This window comes from Danio rerio, chromosome 6 (genome assembly GCF_052040795.2).
Source record: "Danio rerio strain M-AB ecotype USA chromosome 6, GRCz13ab, whole genome shotgun sequence".
In the NCBI taxonomy this organism is placed as follows: Eukaryota; Metazoa; Chordata; class Actinopteri; order Cypriniformes; family Danionidae; genus Danio; species Danio rerio.
In genome coordinates, this window is record NC_141026.1 from 9,927,718 (window position 1) to 9,947,686 (window position 19,969).

Genomic DNA, 19,969 nt, shown 5'->3' on the forward strand with positions numbered 1-19,969 from the left:
AACCATATACACTCAAAAAAAGAATAACATTTTGCTGCTTGTTCGAACTACTTATGTAAAATGAGCTCAAACAACACAATTCTTTAATTTTACTTAATTGTTTTATGTTCAATCAACTTCAATAATGTAATCGATTTGTGGTGGGACAATCTGAATTATGTGGAACCCTGCATTTTACACAGCGTATATTAAGGAAACATACTGTTAACCAGGTTATGGATTTTTACCACCTTTTTACCGTCATTTTTACAGTGAAGTACAGGCTATAAAGAGTTAACATGCCTTTTCCTAAACATTTTTCATGTCCATCATCTATCCTCATGTGTTTGTCTCTTTTTTTTTCCTTTCGCTTTCATTTCCTAGCCTCTCTCCAACATCTGAGCCCCTGCTCGGCTGTAATGGAACATTTACCCTAAAAGCGCGGCAGAAGCAGGTCGTATCTGCTCCATGTGTCCTACCGCGGCTGCTTAAACCCCAGCGCCCCCTCTTATCTCCACGACCCCGTAATAAGGGTTCTGTTCTGTGTGAGTGAACATTTCATCTCCAAGAAAATCAGTCTGTGAATGAGAAGGACATTTCTGGCCGTTCCCAGCAGGTGAGCTCTGCGGCGGCAGGTGAAATCCAATGCGAATCTGATGATGAAACAAGCTCATGCATATCCTGGCATGCTGGCTGCGGGCCCAGAAATACTCCTGTTTGCTGTGAAAAGCGATGCGTGTTGCAGTCTGCTGTGTGTGGAGGAAAGCATATTTTAAGCACCGCTCTGAATGTATAATTTGAGAGGTTTAAACTGCAGGACTGACAGAACGTTGATACTGATAGGATGCTGGTGGCATGGCAAATAGGTTAGCTGTTCTCCGTCCAGACTCCCACTAGGCTTGAGACTGAGAACATCAAGTTTAACAGCAGCTTTCCCAAAAATAACTCACAAAAATTGAGAGACTGTATGACCTCTAGTACTGAAACTTTTCTCCTACGCTGTCTGTGTGCTCCTGGTTTCTACTACATTTTGGGGACCAAACGTCTATGCAAGTGTTATTATGTATTGTTTTTATCCTGTGGGGACTTTTTTAGGTCCCCATGAGGAAATGAATGGTAAAGAATTAGTATTTTGAAATTGTAAAGCTGCACAATGTTTCTTGTATAGGGTTGGGTTTAGGGTTGGGGAGGTGGACAGAATATCCAGATGTATACAACGGTTCTGTCTGGTTCTCGAATCTAATTGGCGTATAGCTGTGCAATATTCTGCAAAATCAGCATTCGTACAGCCTCTTCACCCTTGTGTATTACTCCACCCCACTCACATGACAAGCAGAGGAATAAGCTCACTACAGTTTGACAAATATTGCAGCTGTTGGACAACATCATGACTTTTGAGGCAAGAATGTAGTTGTTTAGATTGCAAACATGCAGTTTATTTAAAAGGATAGTGCCTTTTTTAAAAAAAATAATAATAATTTCGGAGATTTAGCACGTTGGCGGACAGTAGCAGAGCAAAAAAAATTGACGGTTGACCACCACAAAATGGCAACAAAGACCGCATAATAAGTTCTTAGGGAGAAAAACTCAGCCTAATTTCAATCTACAGCTGATAAAATCCTTATAAAACAGGTGAGTGACCTTATAAGTCGATCTCTCTATTGTGTTTCGTAGTACTGTATTTATGCCATTGTAATCTGGTTGTGTTTGCTTTGGCTTTTTGTGTGTTAATTATTGTGATCTCCTGATTGCAACTGGGAACTGAGAAATACTGGGAAATCTCTGTAGACTTATAGCATTTCATGCTGTTCAGCCTTATAATCTTAAAATGTGAGCAAAATCACATGTTTTTATCATCATTTTAGACATTACGCTTAAAAATCATTCAAATACTAGCTCTAAAGTGACATTGGTGTATTAGTAATGACTTCTGCAGTTCTGCAGAAGATGTGAATGAATGGCGGAAGAAAGTAGTTCCTCATACAAAAGGGTTTTTGAGGCATGAAGCCCCCACTATTATTTGTAGCATTCTTATATTCTTTTTGTGCATTTTGATTCAGAAAACTGGCAGAAGCCAAACCCAAAAGCAATAAAGGTAAACCCGCCTTCGACCGTCTAAACCAGATTTGTTTGATTACGTGTTTGTTTAGAATTTATTTTCCCTTGTTTTCCTTCGTCTCGCTCAAACTGCTGCTGTTTTGCATGTAGATCCAATTAGACTCATTGCACCTGTGCTTCAGGGCTTCAGGTGGACACCCACTCCAGCACGTCTCATGAAAATTTCATATGCAACGAGAACAAGGAGCGACAGCGGGAAAGGAGTCAGAGAGGGAGGGAAAGACACTGTTGGATGAAACCAGTTTCCATGGTGAGACTGTCAATGTCGATATCCGACGTGTCATCTTTTAGACTTTAATTGGGTACCCTAAGTGTTTTTCTCTTCGTCTTTCTAGCCAAACCCCATTTTTTGCTCTTCTTTTTTTCTCTCCCACCCACTCATTTGTGTGGATAACGTGCCAAAGTTTGTGCAAAGAATGACTCAACCGCAATGGTTGTTGAATCACCAGAGTTTTTCCAGGCCGATAGAGTCACCTCACACTAACAATGCTTTCTCACATCCCACCGCTGTCGCCAAATCGACAAATCATTCCTAACAAGGAGTCGACAAAAGCACCTCTTTTAAATCTCAAGTGACTTCAAACCCAGTTAAATGGAAAAGGGTGAAGAACACAGTGCCCAAAGATGGCATCTCTGTCTTTATAATAAGATTTCCACCTGATGCCAATCTGCAGACAGGCTATCTGTGAAAGCTGTTAACTTTAGAAGAGAGAGGCAGACGTTTGGGTGACAATGGCACCAACTCTAATCCCCCAAAACACCAAAGCAATCTCAGGCTTAATCTACGGCAGACGATTGGAATGAGACGCGCTGATTAAGAAGGTTTCTGTCTGTCACTCTTCCCTTTTTTCCCTCTGTCTATCTCTCTCTCTCTCTCTCTCCCTCTATCAATATATTTCTCTCTTTTTTTGGTCTTGTGTTCTCTCCCACTTGGCACCCAACAATTCAATTTGATTTAGATTCAGAGAGTCACAATCTGATCCCCAAAGCGATCTCAGTTGTTAACTTTACATAGATAATTACTTGTTTTAACTGAAAGTAAGTCATTCCTGTTGATGAATCGGACTGGTTACATTAACAGTATATAAAGTGATCTGGTTGGTGTTAAGCTTCGAGTTGGAAATGATCATTTGACATGCTCACATGGCACAAATATACAGAGTTTCATATTGTTTAAGGAATTAGTTCACCCAAAACTTTTAATTCTGTTAGTAATTACTCAGCCTCTTGTTGTCCCGAAGACCGCTAAGAAAAGGTTTTAGATGAAATCCTGGAGCTCTCTGACCCTCCAAAGACAGCAATGGTACCAATATGTTTAATGTACAAATAAGGGGGACAAATCAGTCAAAACCCTCCAAAACACCCCAATATTTATGTCAATATAAAATTAGGTTTGTATTTACTACTGGCAATATGAAACTTGTATGCTGCGCTGCTGACTCTATAAAGCTGCGGTCACACTGCATTTTTCACCTCATAGACTTCTATTTATACACAAACGAATGTGCAAACTTGAAGTTTGACCTGCGAAATCACATCACTTGATTGCGTGAGCCCATTTGAAGATCAAATCATGACTTCTCCAAACAGAAGGTATACGTGCGTTGCTCCCCTCCGTGGAAATAGCAACATTGCGCACGGAAAAGACACGATATGTGAGTTATCTCTAGCAGTTGATCTTCTTGCACAGACATGCTGGATTCAACTGATTTGTCGACAAAATTGATTGCTGATACATTCCTTGGCTGTTTGTGGGTCCTTCACTGGGCCTTTTTCCCTTCGCAATAAAACTTTTCAAAGATGTCTGTTTCTTACTCATTTTGCTAGCTTGTGAGTTACATTTTGGCTTCTCAAGTGAATGAAATGTAACTGAGAAAATACGGTCATTTTTTAAAATAAAATATTTTTCAAAATAAAAGTTCGTTGAGACTCTAAATAAATAAAACGATAATGATTAATTGTGTGGCCTGGTACCAATTGATCCATGGACCTGTACTGATATGAAACCTCATTGGCAAATCATCTTGATATTTTGACTTGACTTATAGGATATCCACCAAGAGCAATTTTTGATTTCCAATGGACAAAATCATTCCACACCTTAGTTTGTATTCAATCAATTCACTATTGCATTTTTTCTGCAATTAGTTTAATTTTTTATGTCATAATAGGGAGGAAAAACTAATGCATAGTTAGTTTCTGCTGGTAGATGCTGTAAAATTGCCATAAAGTCTGGTTCTGTTTCCAGAAACATGTGGTTCCATAAACATATAACAACCAATAATGACAAACTGATAATACACACATACTTTAACATTAACATTATATACAGTATATGTAGGCTTGGATTATCCTGTGGAGGCTTAAGCCTAAGGATGTGTGCAGGATTGGCTAGATTTAAAAAATATATATTTTACATTTATTTAAACTTGAACAAAAAAGACCCCCACTGGTCAAGCCATGCCCACACCCTAGGCAGAAATCAAGGGAATCCTCACCCACTCCACCTACCTAAAGCTCAGATCCTACATATTGGGATACAATTGAAGATGTGATGTGGGCATACTGGATCAAAATGGGACCTAAAAGCTGCCAGAATAAACGATGTGGATTTTTCTGCCTCAAAAAGACAACATAAAAAACAAAAGAGGTCCGCTCAAAAGGCAGTTTTTAGCTGCAGGCTGTGGTGATGGAGAAAAATGAAGCTGCATGACTAGCTGAACATGAATCAGAGATGCGCTCATGTATGTTACATGTTGTGGTGATGGTGGGAAGAAAGAAACTGACAATGTTTGAGAATACTGGGCAAAACACTATAGTTTTAGTTCTTTTTAGTTGGGTTATGACTTTAGTCAGATTAAGGTCATCAAAATCACTGTTTACATGGCAGACGCTTAATCAGAGTATTGTCCTAATCATATTAAAAGTATTGTGTTCATGTAAACATACTCAGTGACTATGTTTACATGGACATGAATTGTTTGTCTTAATCTTAATAAGACAATAATGATTAAGGTGTTTACATGTGTTGCTTTTTGAATGTTCCTTTTTATGATCCTGCTTTACATGTTACAGTACATAGATTGATTAACGGCATTGCATCACAGTGATATCCACATTTCCTTCAGTTTCATGTAATTTCTAGTGTTTCATTTGAAATTTTTTTACTTTAACTGCAGTTTGGTAGTTTCGCTTTCGTTCCGGAACATTTCATTTATGCCCCCATGTGAAACTGTGGTATTGGATGTACCACAGATGGATTGGATGGTATTGGATGAAGTAAGGATTGGTGTTTTAATGGAATTTGCAACTGAATGAAAAACAAAACACAACCTTTTGTGAAGTGTGTGTGTGTGTGTGTGTGTTTGTGGTCCTTTACTGACTCGGTAGGAGCAGATAATAGTGTCTAGCAGCTTCTCGCAAAACCAGCAAAAAGTTATGATGATAGTAGTTTGATTGCCATCTTTACATGTCTGTACTGCACTTATTAGTTAGGTTATGACTTTAGTCAGATTACGGTTAACAAAAATCGCTGTTTACATGGTAGACTTTTAATCAGAGTATTGTCTTAATCGTATTAAAATCAGAGTAATGGTGCCCATGTAAAGGTACTCAGTGTCACGTCCTATGCTACATCCTCACACGTCACGCCAACCATATAAATTTTATAAAATAGAGGACAAAAGCTCAAATTTAGCCAATTAATCCATAGAATTAAAGTAAGTACAACTACTGTTTATTAGAAAGTAGTCTATTACTACTGTAATAACAGTCCTGTAATTGTTTGTCACTACTGCATATAGTGAAATAATTGAGTTCACCCCCAACCATTTATCAACAGGAGATTGATGTAAATATGTGGTGGAGTAATACAGACAGTACTCTGTAATAATAATAAGCGACGTAAGCTGCCGCTTAGGGCCCCAGGGAATTAAGGGCCCCCGACCAATGCCAAGAAGCGTATATTAATCATATAGCTCTTTTATAAATTTTCTATCGTGTGTTTTAACCTCATTACTTTTTTAAAACATCTATACAGGTGTGTTGAGGCAAGTTGGAGTTAAAGTCAGAAGGACACCGGCACTCCAGGACCAAGTTTGAACATTTCTGCTGTACATAGTTAGTTTGTGAACTTGTTTTTTTTTTATTTGTAAATGTGTTGCTTTTAATTTTACATTAAGAAGATAAAGGTTCCTTTAATTATTAAAATATTTAAATATACTTTTAGTAATTAATATACTTTTTATATGTTTATTTATTTAAATATCCTACCTTTTAACATACTGTACAGATACTTCAAAAATGCTAGAGCCCCATACCTGAAATTGCTTAGGGCCTCCAAATCAGTAAGTCTGCCCCTGCTCCTATGGTCCTCCATTCTGTCTTTTGTATTCAGAGACATTAAATTACTCTACATAATGCAATGAGAAAGGCTAAATTGAATTAACAACTGTGGGTAAAAACAATTTATGAAATGTTTATGTCTTATATTAGAGACAGTATTGTTCAGGAAGGATCTTAGTGAGGACTTGCATGTTTGTTTGCGTGTGTAAAGACATCTTGTTCATGGTCCAGATATGCCATACTGTATATGCCATGTTGACAAATGTTCATTCATTTATTTTCCTTTGACTAAGTCCCTTATTTATTAGGGGTTGCCACAACAGAATGAACCACCAACTATTTCAGCATACATTTTACACAGCGGTTGCCCTTCCAGCCGCAACCCAGTTCTGGGAAACACTCATACACTCTCACATTCACAAACAAACACATTACAGCCAATTTAGTTCACTTATATTGCATGTCTTTAGACTGTGGGGGAAACCAGAGCACACGGCGGAAACTCACGTGAACACAGGGAAAGCATGCAAACTCCACACAGAAATGCCAACTGGTCCAGCCTGGACTCAAACCAGCGACCTTCTTGCTGTAAGGCGATAGTGCTAACAACTGACCCAAATGTTATCCAATAATGATGTCATTCAGATTTCAGTAACATTACAGATTCTTTTCATTATTGCTATTATGTTATCACTATTTATTTAGGTAACATTTTATTTTGATGGTCCATTTGAGTATTAGTAGACTGTCTGCTTAATATCTGTTGATACTGCACCTACAACAGACACTTAACTCACTATAAGTAACTTTGCAAGTACATGTCAACTTACACTAACCCCAACAGTCTACTTATAATCTAATGAGAATCAGTTGGCATGTAGATGCAATGGGACTTAAATTCAACAAACGGACCATCTAAATAAAGTGTAACCTTTATTTACTTGGATCAATCCTCGAAACACAATGATGAGTTACTGAAACATTGTTTTCTCCACCTCCTACAAGCCGCCCTCATCTCTAGATAGATGACATCATCATCATCATCCCCTATCATTAAACACCCAGACGACCCACCGGTCTTCAGACGGGAACATCTGTCCTATCATCTCCGCGTTTATTAACTCTGACAATATGTCATATTTAGCGGCCACCTGTAGCTCAGCCCAGTGTGTGGACACACAGCTACGGCACACATGAATGATACGGCCATCATTCTTCAGCTTCCATCTGTTCGACACACTCACAGGCTCTACAGCAGCCCCGCGCTATTGTCTCATACAATTTTCACTCCCCACAGTGATTTATGCTCTTTTTCAAACTAGCTCAACTTTGCTCAGCAGTGTTGGAGCATGTTAAAAAATATAATGTCCCTACAGTGTCCAAAAAGCCATCAGGCACTCTGGAAAGAGAGAGACAAAGAGGAAAATATGAGACATCTTTAAAAATAAAAAAGGGTCCCTGACAAAACAACAGCCGAGTAGCCAGATGCCAAAGCGAGAGACGCTGAGTTCATACTAATTAAACCCTAGGCGAGAACAGAGAAAGAGAGAGAAAGAGGGAAAGAGCAAATTAGGACAGGAAAGTGAAGACTCGAGGAGAAGGGTGGAGAGAGATAAACTAGAAGGCATTAAGAAATTAAGTTTGAAGATAGAAAAGAGAGAGGATGTGAGGAGAAAAGGAATGAAAAAGCAGAGGAGAAAGGAAAAAACTCGCTGTAATTTACTCATATTATTTGTCTTAATGCGCTGGATGAAATATTAAACTTGTTTTTTTTTTTTTAAAGATGAGTCACACAGAAAAACATATTTCTTTTCTTCCATCTTAATGTATAAAAATAAATGTACAATAATTAATATATATTGTGTTTGTTTATAACTTTTTATTAAATATAAGTTTGGAAGTGATTTCTCAATTGTAACATCTTGGTTTCTGTTTTTGTATGTTTCAGTTCTGTGTTTTCATGTCACTTCATGCTCACCTTAGTTTACCCCTGATCTTGTTAGCCTTTGAGTTAATTGTCTCCACCGTCCACCCCATTCTATTAGCATTCGTTGTCATTAGTTTTTAAACCTTAATTATTTATAGTAGTAATACTGTAGAAAATGCCTTTGATAACACTTTAGAATCACTATACGTTAAAACTAGTTAATATGTTATGACTAAACCTTTTTTGGGTTATAAATGACTTGTTAAATAATAGTTAATAGTTTGTTAATTGTTTATTGACCTTATTCTCAAATGCGGAAGTGCGCCTGTTTTCGCGATTGTCTTAGAACTTCCGATTCAGTCGCCTATGGGAGAAATGACTAGGAATAATAAAAGGCAGAAAATGGCCAAACTACTTCCTCAACAAACAAATGTTTGCATGACTACACAGACCAAGTAGCATATTATAATAAGAAAATATTAAATTGCAACATCAAGCAGCGTAACGAGCAGTTGTTAACGTCAAAAAATGAATGGAAGTGAATGTGACCGGAAGTCGCGAGACAAAAAGATTCAAATGGCAGCGCCCGCTCGACAGCTGAGAATAAGGTGAATAACTATCCATTATAACTAGTTAATAGTCCATTACTAAACTGTTAGTGGGCGAGGCAGTGGTAGTGCTGTCGCCTCACAGCAAGAAGGTCGCTGGTTCGAACCTCGGCTCAGTTGGCGTTTATATGTGGAGTTTGCATGTTCTCCCTGCCTTCACGTGGGTTTCCTCCAGGTGCTCTGGTTTCCCCCACAGTCCAAAGACATGCAGTGCAGGTGAATTGGGTAGGCTAAATTGTCCATAGTGTATGAGTGTGTGTGTTAATGTGTGTGTGAATGTTTCCCAGAGTGTGGAAGGGCATCCGCTGCGTAAAAACTTGCTGGATAAGTTGGTGGTTCATTCCGCTGTGGCGACCCCGGATTAATAAAGGGACTAAGCCGACAAGAAAATGAATGAATGAATAAACTGTTAGTTAATGGGTTGTAAATTACTTGTTAAATAATAGTTAAGTTTGTTAATTGTTTATAACTATCCGTTATAACTAGTTAATAGTCCATTACTTAACTGTTAGTTAATGAGTTATAAATGACTTGTTAACTATTTTTTTATGATTTATAACTATAGCCAATAAATTAGTAGTTGATCATGAACAAGCTGTTAGTAAATGACTTACTAAAGACTTGTTAAGTATCAGTTAATAGTTTATAAATGTTAGTGGGACGTTATTCTAAAGTTGCAACTATTCTTCATTTGTTAACAGTTAGTAAATGAGAAATAGTTGCAACTTTAGAATAACGTCCCAATATCATACATAAGCTAATAATTAACACTTAACTTAATTAACTAACACTTTACAGATCAGGGTCCGTTCTTCGTACGTGGATTAATCGTTATTGACGATTTGACATGATCCAGGATCATTTCGTTCTTCAAAACTGATCCGAGAGTTGTTGTCACAGCAACAGTTCTGCTCAAACCTGGTCGAAAGCAGGTTTAATCCATATAAACAGAATTAGATTGGCTCAGTTCAAGCAAAGATAATACAGAAAGTATGTACCGAATTCTGATATTTTCTTACAGTAGCTAGTAGTTATATACGTTTGGGAAAATAGTAAATATTTTTAAACTATAGTTATTAATAAAAGAAATAAAGTATATATATATATATATATATATATATATATATATATATATATATATATATATATATATATATATATATATATATATATATATATATATATATTGATAAAACTTATACAATCTGCACCCCCGAAATGAAAGTACAAAGACTGCCACCTGGTAGTGCAAAGAGAAAACTTATTGATTCGAACTTTTTAGATCGCTTTAGTACAATTTGTGTATAATAATAGACATGCACAATATGTGACTTTTTAAAAAGCAATAATACATTTATGCAGTCATAAACATGTTTTGACAGTTAATATGTTGGTGATTTGATCCAAAAAATAAAGCGAACGAGTTCATAACAGGGTGAGAACGTGGTGAAATCTGAAAATGTGGTTAAAAAAAAAAAACAGACGAGAGTTTTTCTTTTTCTAGACGGCTTTTCTAAATTGTTGCTCGGGTTTAGGGAAGTGAGCGGGCGGGCGGGTCAATCGGTAAAACTGGTTGGGTTCAGGGAAGGAGAAGGGTGGGTCAGCCGATTGGCCGGTCGCGCAGTCAATCATTCGGTCAGTCAGACAGCGGCCTCTGGTGGGTTGACGCGAGAACAGCGCGGGCACGAACGGCACTCGCGAGAGACGTTCGAGATACGAAAAAGCGCGCACGTATTTTGCGGTCTCCAGAAACGTCCGCTGGACTACGTTTTCAGAATGAGCCTGGGTTGCTTTTCTGTGTACTGTATTTTAGCTAAGAAACTCTACAGATGGAATGTTGAACATTGTGTTTATTGTATAGAGACACACATACTGAGCCATCACATGGCAGAACAGTAGTATACAACAGAATACAAACCCATCACTTTTTGTGCTAAACATGAAAAGAAAATAAATAATATTTGATTTTATTAGAAAAGTTTTACAAAAGTTTCACTGGTATTAGTAGATAGTAAACAAACTATGAACAACTGATCTGTAAAGTGTCTGCCGCATTCGCATGCATATGAATGGAAGTGTATGGGGTGAAAAGTGCCGTGTGACTGTAGCTTAAGTGTGTTGGAGAAGGGTTGGAACTAAACCGAGTTTGATCTGTACTTCAGTTTATTCAAAACTTTGAGCAGTAGTGTAACTTCCTTTCATGGTATTCCTTTGCAATCTGTTTCCCTTAAACTAACAAACGCCTGCAGTGAGAGGAATATCGAGCGGATGTAAAGTTACAGGGCTGCTGATGTGCCACCAATAATCACCATTGATTTTTACAGGCAGCCATATGTCTACCTAATAAATGATTTATAATGTGATTTTTACTGCATCCTTCTAACCAGCAATCATTGTCTCTCACTCTCACACACACACGGCTGTACTAACACACTTCTCTAATGGGATATTGACTGGACGTGAATTTCAGGACACGCTTGGGAACAAAGTAATACTCAGTTATTACAGCCAACCCAAAGCCTGCCACTGAATTCATGTTATGATCAATATCACATTAATCGCTTTTCTCACCACTCAAAACCCATGACGCCTTTAGAGGATGGCACCGGTGTGAGCGCGGAGCAGCGGAGCGCTCAAGCCTGGGTCTGCAACAAGGTTTCATCGCTCAAAACGCAGCAGACTCTTCAGTCACCGTCTGGCAATCCCACCTGATCTGCCTCAACTTCTTCAAAACAAGCAGCCAGGCAGGGAGGAGGCCTTGGTTTGTCCAACCATGAGGATTGATCGCTCCAAAATCTTCATGAATTATTTATTTGAATTCCCAGTTGACTATTTATGGAAAAACCTTGACTCAATGATAAGATATACGATATACGGGAGCGTGCGAAGATGAGGAGAGTGTTGGGTTTCGCGACTGAACAATAGAGCTCACCAGAAAAAAAAACAGATCTATCATTTATCTGTCATTCCTGTCACCTTGACGTCTGCGTTTTTGTTGGTTTGCATTTCTTAAGTTCTGCTCTTACATTTCAAATCAATGCAGCTGTTTTTCTTTCCAGATGACTGACGGTGAGCAGATGTTTCAATAGGAGGCCTCGAGTACTGTATGACTGATTGAATGTTTGTTGGAATTATTCAATTTTGCAGATTCTGCGTGAGAATGACAGGTTTAAGAGGTTTCAAAGTAACACATTGCTGAAAAAAATCGTTGAGTTTGAAGGAGTGCATTTTACAAACACAGCAAGTGGTGCTGTTTGTGTTTGAAAAAGTCAGAAGGGAAGTTTGGAATTAATTACTGCTCACAGAATACAGAAATTAACATAGTATGAACAGAATTAGTGACAAAGGGAAGCCCTGGACAGAATTTCAAAGCATAGCCTTGGGCTGGAGGGGGTCTGGTTCGGGGACCACAGGATTTCATCTCTATTATTTTGCAGACTATGTTTTTCTGTTGGCTTCTTTGAACATGGACCATCAGCATGCACTGGTGCGGTTTGCTGCCGAGTGTGACACGGCTGGGATGAGAATCAGCACCTCCAAGGCCATGGTGCTCCAATGTAAAAAGGTGGTTTGTCATCTCCAGGTTGGAAGAAAGTCCTTACCCCAGGTGGAGGAGTTCGAGTATCTTGGGGTTTTGTTCACGAGTGAGGGAAGGATGGAGCAAGAGATTGACAGGCGGATCGGTGCAGCGGCAGCAGTAATGCGGTCAATGTACTGGTCTGTTGTGACAAAGAAGGAGCTGAGCCGAAAAGCAAAGCTCTCGATTTACCAGTTAATCTACGTTCCTACTCACACCTATGGTCGTGAGCTTTGGGTCATGACCGAAAGAACAAGATCTCTGATACAAGTGCCCGAAATGAGTACACCCTTATAGACAGGGTGAGGAGCCCTGTCACCCGGGAGGAGCTCGGAGTAGAGCCGCTGCTCCTCCACATCAGGAGAAGTCAGCTAAGGTGGCTCGGGCATCTGTTTCGGATACCTCCAGGATGCCTACCTAGGGAGGTCTTCTAGGCATGTCCCACCAGGAGGAGGTCTCGGGGAAGACCCAGGACACTCTGTAGGGACAATGTCTCTCGACTGGACTGGCAACGCCTCGGGATCCGAGACTGCTGCCCCTGCGACCCGGCCTCGGATAAGCGGATGATGATGATGATGATGATGATATATTATGAGTATTGCTAAGGTTTGGTGTATCTTATAATAAAACTATTCAAGATTTTTCCCTGCTAACAATTTTACATTATAAACATGTTCCCTTAACCTTTTCATTTTTATAAAAAAAGTAGTTTTTAGTTGTTATTAGAACGTTTAAAACATCCAGTTTTTAGATGCTATATTAACATATTTATTTGGTTATAAGAATTATATTAAAAACGTTTTTTAGAACATTTTATTCTCTGGTTTTATTAATGTTTTTAGGTATGCAGCACTATGGATTTTTTGCCTGATATCAACCACCAATCAAAATCCATTTTTTTACCTAATTATCCCAACGTCTCCCATATAATTCATTCAGCGATTCATTTGTTCCCAAATTTGGTTGACTGTGCTCAGCGTGAAACAGAGAGAAATGCCCTCCATGGCTTATTAACATTGTTGAAGTAGTCAATGTGAAGAGTGTGAGAGCACTGAGAATGCAGGAGTGCATTAAAGCAATGTAGTTTAACACCAGCATATTGCTCTATTCTTAACCATAAGTTAAAACAGTGACACACATTCAGTATTATCCACACAGCAACAAAAGCTGAACTATTAAGAAACTTGACTGTCGCAAATGTGTAGGCAGTGGATTGCGAGCTCCCAAATGCATTTAAACGCATCGCATTTTCAATGTTGTTTTAGACTCGATATGAAAATATAAACAGTTAACCAGATACAGGACAAGCGATTACAAGTAACAAAACACAATTAAATACATAATTTGCAAGCTAGAGAAAACAAGGAGGCAATCATTTTAATCACACTTACTTAGACTTGTAAAATGGAGGAAAAAACTGATCCATGGACTGTGTACTGTAAAATTCCTGTCAAGCTCTGACAAAGTCCCATACATCAATAGTGTTTTCTGATCATTCGTTTAACAAACAGCCAACGAATCCCCCGTTGTAAGCATGTAGACTGCTGAAGCACTCGTCTGAAAAATGACGGGAACACAGCAAGAGGCTGGGGCTATAATGCTGAAGTATCTTCACAGCCTCATCTTTGGGTAGAAAAAATAACATCTACTTTCGCTCACACTTTAGAGCACAGCGTCTTCGTGACATAACTTAACCCGTTTGTCTTCCTCTTTTTCTTTCTACAGTGTTTGTGGGAAGAGCAAAGGGTTTAAATTTTCCCGGGTCTGTGCGTGCAGCAGACTCGTTACCTCAGCGATTCATTCGAACCACTATAAGTCGACTGTTTTATAGATGAATCAATAGTTTTAAACTGTGCACTTTCAAATTTAAACCAGTTGGATATTTCACTTCACTTAGAGCTGTGTTACACACTGCATGGGAGGTCATTTTCAAAAACCCATAATAGAGCTCTTTAAAAGTGACAAAATTACTTTATAAAGAAGGCCCATTGCAAGTTGATTTAAGTTCATTTTTCTAATTATGCACATGGTTATTTTAATCATTTTAAGAAACTACTTTTTTACATAAAGTCAGCTACTCACCTTTTACAGTGTAATTAGCTATTTAGCTAAATGGTAATAAGTCTTGTTTTTCTAATATTAAGTCAAACAACTCTTTTTTTTTCTCAACAAGTTTCTATTTTTGTTTGAATTTTTTTTTTTTTTTTTTGAAAGCCAACACATAGGTTAGGGAAAATATCAACTTACAAAATATTGAACTGTGCCCAGCAAAAAAGCTAAATAGTAACTTAAAAGTCAATATCTGTACTTTTAATTCAAAGTGTAAACATGGAATAAAGAAACCATCTGTTTTTTTTTTTTGTTTGTTTTTTTTTTTTTTTTGGTTACAGGAGCCAAAGGTCACTTTATTTATCCTGTGACGTTCTCTTGTGAACTGAAAAACAATAGTATCACTGGACTGGAAAAGGAGATTTCCCCGGCTGAACTGAAAAGCTGCTCACTTAACATGTTTAACTCTGATGGACAGACAAAGTCAGTGGCTAAACGGGAAAAAAATGTTGAGGAAAGAAGGGAATAACTGGCACTTAGATAAAACCGTATAAATCCATAAATATAAAGGTGTGTTATCTTCAATGGGAGCAGACTGTTTGAATTTCCGTTTTCAACCAGCAGAGCAGAAAAGAGACACGTCCATTATTTCTCCTGCCGAGAATTTTAATGGAATCACGTCCCCATGTGCAAGGCTGTTTAACTATTCATAAAAATCTACTTTTTTCCCCTCGCCAGTGTTGAAATATTTCTCTTTCTACTGGTTTCTGAGTGAGATATTCCAATTAAAGCATTCCAAGCATGCAGAGGCTGGCGATTTGAATTCTAGAAGACTTATCATTATAGACACAGGTAAAACAGTCAAATTAGGACTGGAATATGGAAAATTTATTTTTAATTAGAAATTATTTAATGAGCCAATACATTGAAAACAATGTTCACTGCATTGGTTTTTGATGCATAAGTCACTAAGTTTAGCTGATATCGTGATCTGTAGTTCAAACTGTAAAACTTTAAATTTCTAGAACTGTTGAATTTTTTATTATTCATCCTTGCTTTTTGATGCAATGTCTGCAAGTACGTTCAGCAACTATAATAGCACATATGCTACTTTATAATACAAACTTGATGAGTATATGACACCATACATGGCCACTTTTCTTACACTATTCCTTTACAAACTGATTATTTATAACAAGAATTATAAAATAAGCTATGGTAAATTCAATTGCTATTCAAATTAAAAACTTAAAGGTGCAATGGGAGTTCTTGGAAAATGCTAACATTAGCCTGGTTGCTCTGAAAGTCATGGGCCACCCTGCTAAACGCATGAACAAACACTACAGGTACATTCTTAAAATAGGACACATAACCCTGACCAAAAAGAAAAATGAATAGTACAGTTAATAATTACAATGCTAAACTTAAAAAGAAAGGTAGATTGTTTATGCTTGTCTAACAGAGACAATAACGGTGTGCAAAGTTATGCAATTGTTAACTTTTCTTGGTCGTACATATTCCACAGTATATTAAAATGCCTATTAATGCACGTGGAACACTTAATTAAATGCTTACTATCAGGATGTGAAGAGACTTTCAACCAGCGAAACAAAAATTGCTTCTAAAGTCAGGCTTTAATTTTGGACTAATTGTGTACTTAAAGTTTACCACTGTTAGATTTAAAGTCCACTTAAAAGTATACTTTTATATGCTAGAAAGTGGGCTAATATAGTCTCTATTTATAGTATTTAAGTAGTGTACTTAAATTTACTAGTACATACATGTTGTATACTAACTTCATGAAGTACACATTAAATTCAACATTACTTACAGTAGGTATACTTCATAAAATGAACTGTCTTTTGCCAGGAAAAGCCATTTTGCTCGAAAATTATTTCACCCTGCATGTTTATTTTGGTTTGGTTTCTGGGACCATCCTTCACTGAACTCTAAACCCAGTTTGCACAGCACCCAAAGTCTGATGACGTACAATATGAGCTACAGAGCAAACTAACCACTCCTGAAAAGTCACCTATATGGAGGTAAGCAGTCAGCAGTAGTGCGAAAAATGAACAGTAGCATTCATTTTATACACAAAATGTAGCCAGACGAAGCCCCGGGCACATGTTTCATGGTTCCCAGAATTTAGTCCTGGGCACATATTCCCAATGAGCTTGTGTTGCAAAATGTTCATCTGCGAGATTTTTCTTACTATTGTAGGAAGTGATAAGACACCCATGGTTAAGATGTTCAGAAAGAGGAGAGGAAGAGAGACTGAGAGGAAAATCACATGATGTAATTTGAGGTTGCCAGGTATTTATTCCAGGATCATTTGGTTGTTCGAGTAGGAGAAGACATTTGAATTTACGTGCATTTAGGGTACAACAGTTGAGCAGGGAACTCTGTTGCCTGCAGAATCAAAGTAAAAGTACTTTTGTAACTGCCAAAATATTTCTTTCTCTTGAATACAACATTAAAGCTTAAGAATTTCATAATGGACATAGACACCTGGGAACCCAAAAACCGCTCCAAGTGAGCAAGTCAAGCCATATTAAATGACTTGCCCACACCCAAGAAAGCTGCTCAGAAGTGTGTGGAAAATCAGTATTTTAACATGTGTATTGCATATACAAGTATGTTTAACAAAATATCAGAGAAGGTTTGGTAAAACTTTCAAAACATTCAAAAAAGTTGAATCCGATTGGACAGGGAAACTACATTTGGGTATTTTTTTATTCATTTTTGGTGGATTTTGATTTGTCTTTGGGCTGGAAAGTTTTCTTAGACCTGGCAACCCGGGTTACACCTCTACTATTTATGAGAAGTGCCGTGGGATATTTTTAAACTCAATTTTCTATATTTTTTTAAGAGAGTAAGAACCACAGATTTAATGCCTTATCCAAAGGGCAGTACTTCTCACAGTTTAATTTCCCGTCACTATACTGGGGCATTAGAACCATTAGTCCACAGGTAAGCACAGTTGTCTCCACTAACACCACTTTAAAAGCTACCAAGTTTTCCCAGGTGGTAGGCAGTTGCTGGGCAGGCTCAACCCTGCTTAGCTACATTAAGAAATCAGCCTTGGACTACAGAGTGATACAGGGATGGCATTGACGACAAAAGTTGTAGGGTTACTTATTTGAACTGCACTTACCTTTGTAACAGGTCTGTCACGTTCAGTTCAAAACAGCTGGTTTGTTGTTGGATACATAAATAGAAAATAATACATTAAATATTTAAAGACATGGCGCTTTTCTGGTGCTTTTTTCTGGTATGAAGCCCACTATAAGGTTTGTCTGGATGAGGTATGCATCATTGATGATGACCTGAGGCAGATCTTTAAGGCAGTAAGTAGAATGACATATTTGACAGCTGACAGTTCTTAGGAAATATATAGACTGGCTAATCGAAAAACAAGATGGCACCTTTCGATTGCCTAATCAAGTCCTCAAGTAAAGGAAAAAAAACACAAACTGACATGATAAAATTCTTAACAAATTCTGGACAAACATCTTTTTTTAAGATTGTAGCAACAGTGGGTAATTTTTGGTTCTTTGTTATATATAATGGCACTTTTTAAGTGTCTAAATCTGTTCCTGGCGTGGAACTGCCTATTTACAATACATTTACATGTATTATTTAGTAGATATGTTTATTCAAAGTGACTTACAACAAATGAGGACAATACGTTAAATCACCAGAAGAGCAACAGTATATATTGTGAATTTCACTATTGGTGTAGCATCATGTACTTAACATATTTGTTTTTATTTTTATATCTTTTGAAAAATAACAAATAGACTGACTTAAGGCAAAGAGCTTAGAATGACCAAGAGACAACACTCAATAGAACGTTCCATTGCAACAGCAGCACCCAGCAACAGCCCCGGATTCCGCCATTTAACATTTGTTTGTTATGTATTTATTTAAAAAGCGCATTAAAGCTGAGATACAACCTGAAAGACGACAATACAGCACATACTATGACAATAATCAGAACTTTTAATAGTTTATTTTACAGACTTATAATATGCTGTTGTTCTATTGGAATTTTCATTCCAAAATGGCCGCCGCGCCATCTAGTGGCTGTTTCCAAAATTGCACTAGTGTCGCCTCTTGGTGATTTTATGCTCTTTGCTTAAGGTGGGTTTACACAGTGTGATTTTTACTGTTGCATGAGCTTGTTGAGAAGTCATGTGGAAATCATTGATGCTTGTATGGTTACGGCTAATAGGAATTTACAAGCTGAGCCAAGCTTAAAAGCTTCCAACTAGAAATGATGAACTTCTGATGTGTGTGCAGTTGAATGAGCCGATCAGTCAATCTATCTGACATTGACTAGGTGGGCAAACTTTCTGAACACTTGTCAGAGACAATAGTTTACAGCAAACTATATTTGGATACATGCTTTCCTGTTATTGACGCCAAATTCTAACCCTACTATTTGAATGTCGCAGTAGAAATTGCGACTCATCAGACCAGGCAACGTTTTTCCAATCTTCTATTGTCCAATTTTAATGAGCCTGTGTGAATTGTAGCCTCATTTTCTTGTTCTTAGCTGACAGGAGTGGCACCCGGTATGGTCTTCTGCTGCTGTAGCCCATCTGTCTTAAGGTTGGACGTGTTGTGCGTTTAGAGATGCTCCTCGGTTGTAACGAGTGGTTATTTGAGTTACTGTTCCCTTTCTATCAGCTCCTACTAGTCTGGCCATTCTCCTCTGACCTCTGGCATCAACAAAGCATTTGCGCCCACAGAACTGCTGCTCACTGGAGATTTTCTCTTTTTTAGACCATTCTCTTTAAACCCTAGAGATGGTTATGCATAAGAATCCCTCTAAATCAGCAGTTTCTGAAATACTCAGACCAGCCCGCCTGGCACCAACAACCATTCCACCTTCAAAAGTCACTGAAATCACCTTTCTTTTCCATTCTCATACTTGGTTTGAACTGCAGCAGATCGTCCTGATCATGTCTACATGCCTTAACGCATTGAGTTGCTGCCATGTAATTGGCTAATTAGAAATGTGCATTACCGAGCAGTTGGACAGGTGTGCCTATTAAAGTAGCCGGTTATTGTATATGAGAAAGAGAGTTGCTCTGAAAGCAAAGAAAGTCGTCCTCTGTTCATGTTGTTGGCACAGAATTTTTATGCAGCTACTTTGTAATTTGCCAGGTCATAAAATCATGTAGTATATCAGTGCATACAATTTTCTGACCATCAAAATTCAGACTATGCCCGCCTTAGTAAAGCAACCAGGAGGACTGTCCTACAGAGTTTAATTGCAACCCTATAAACACACCAGATCTATCTAATAAAAGTGTTCAGACTCATTAGAAAATTCCAGGAAGGCATTATGGAGCTGACTGG

General features: G+C 37.9%; 1 protein-coding gene across 6 annotated transcripts in view; it reads left to right on the forward strand.

Moving 5' to 3' along the window:
• Positions 1–19,969, forward strand: part of LOC147843368 (uncharacterized) — a 413,390-nt gene that overhangs the window by 362,634 nt on the left and 30,787 nt on the right. For 3 of the 6 annotated variants that reach the window (XR_015493297.1, XR_015493299.1, XR_015493296.1), the window contains one exon: positions 364–1,117. The exons of the other annotated variants lie outside the window; for them this stretch is intronic. The gene's annotated coding sequence lies outside the window, so the exon portion shown is untranslated. Of the gene's footprint in view, positions 1–363; positions 1,118–19,969 lie in introns of those variants that run through there. 6 annotated transcript variants of the gene reach the window in all.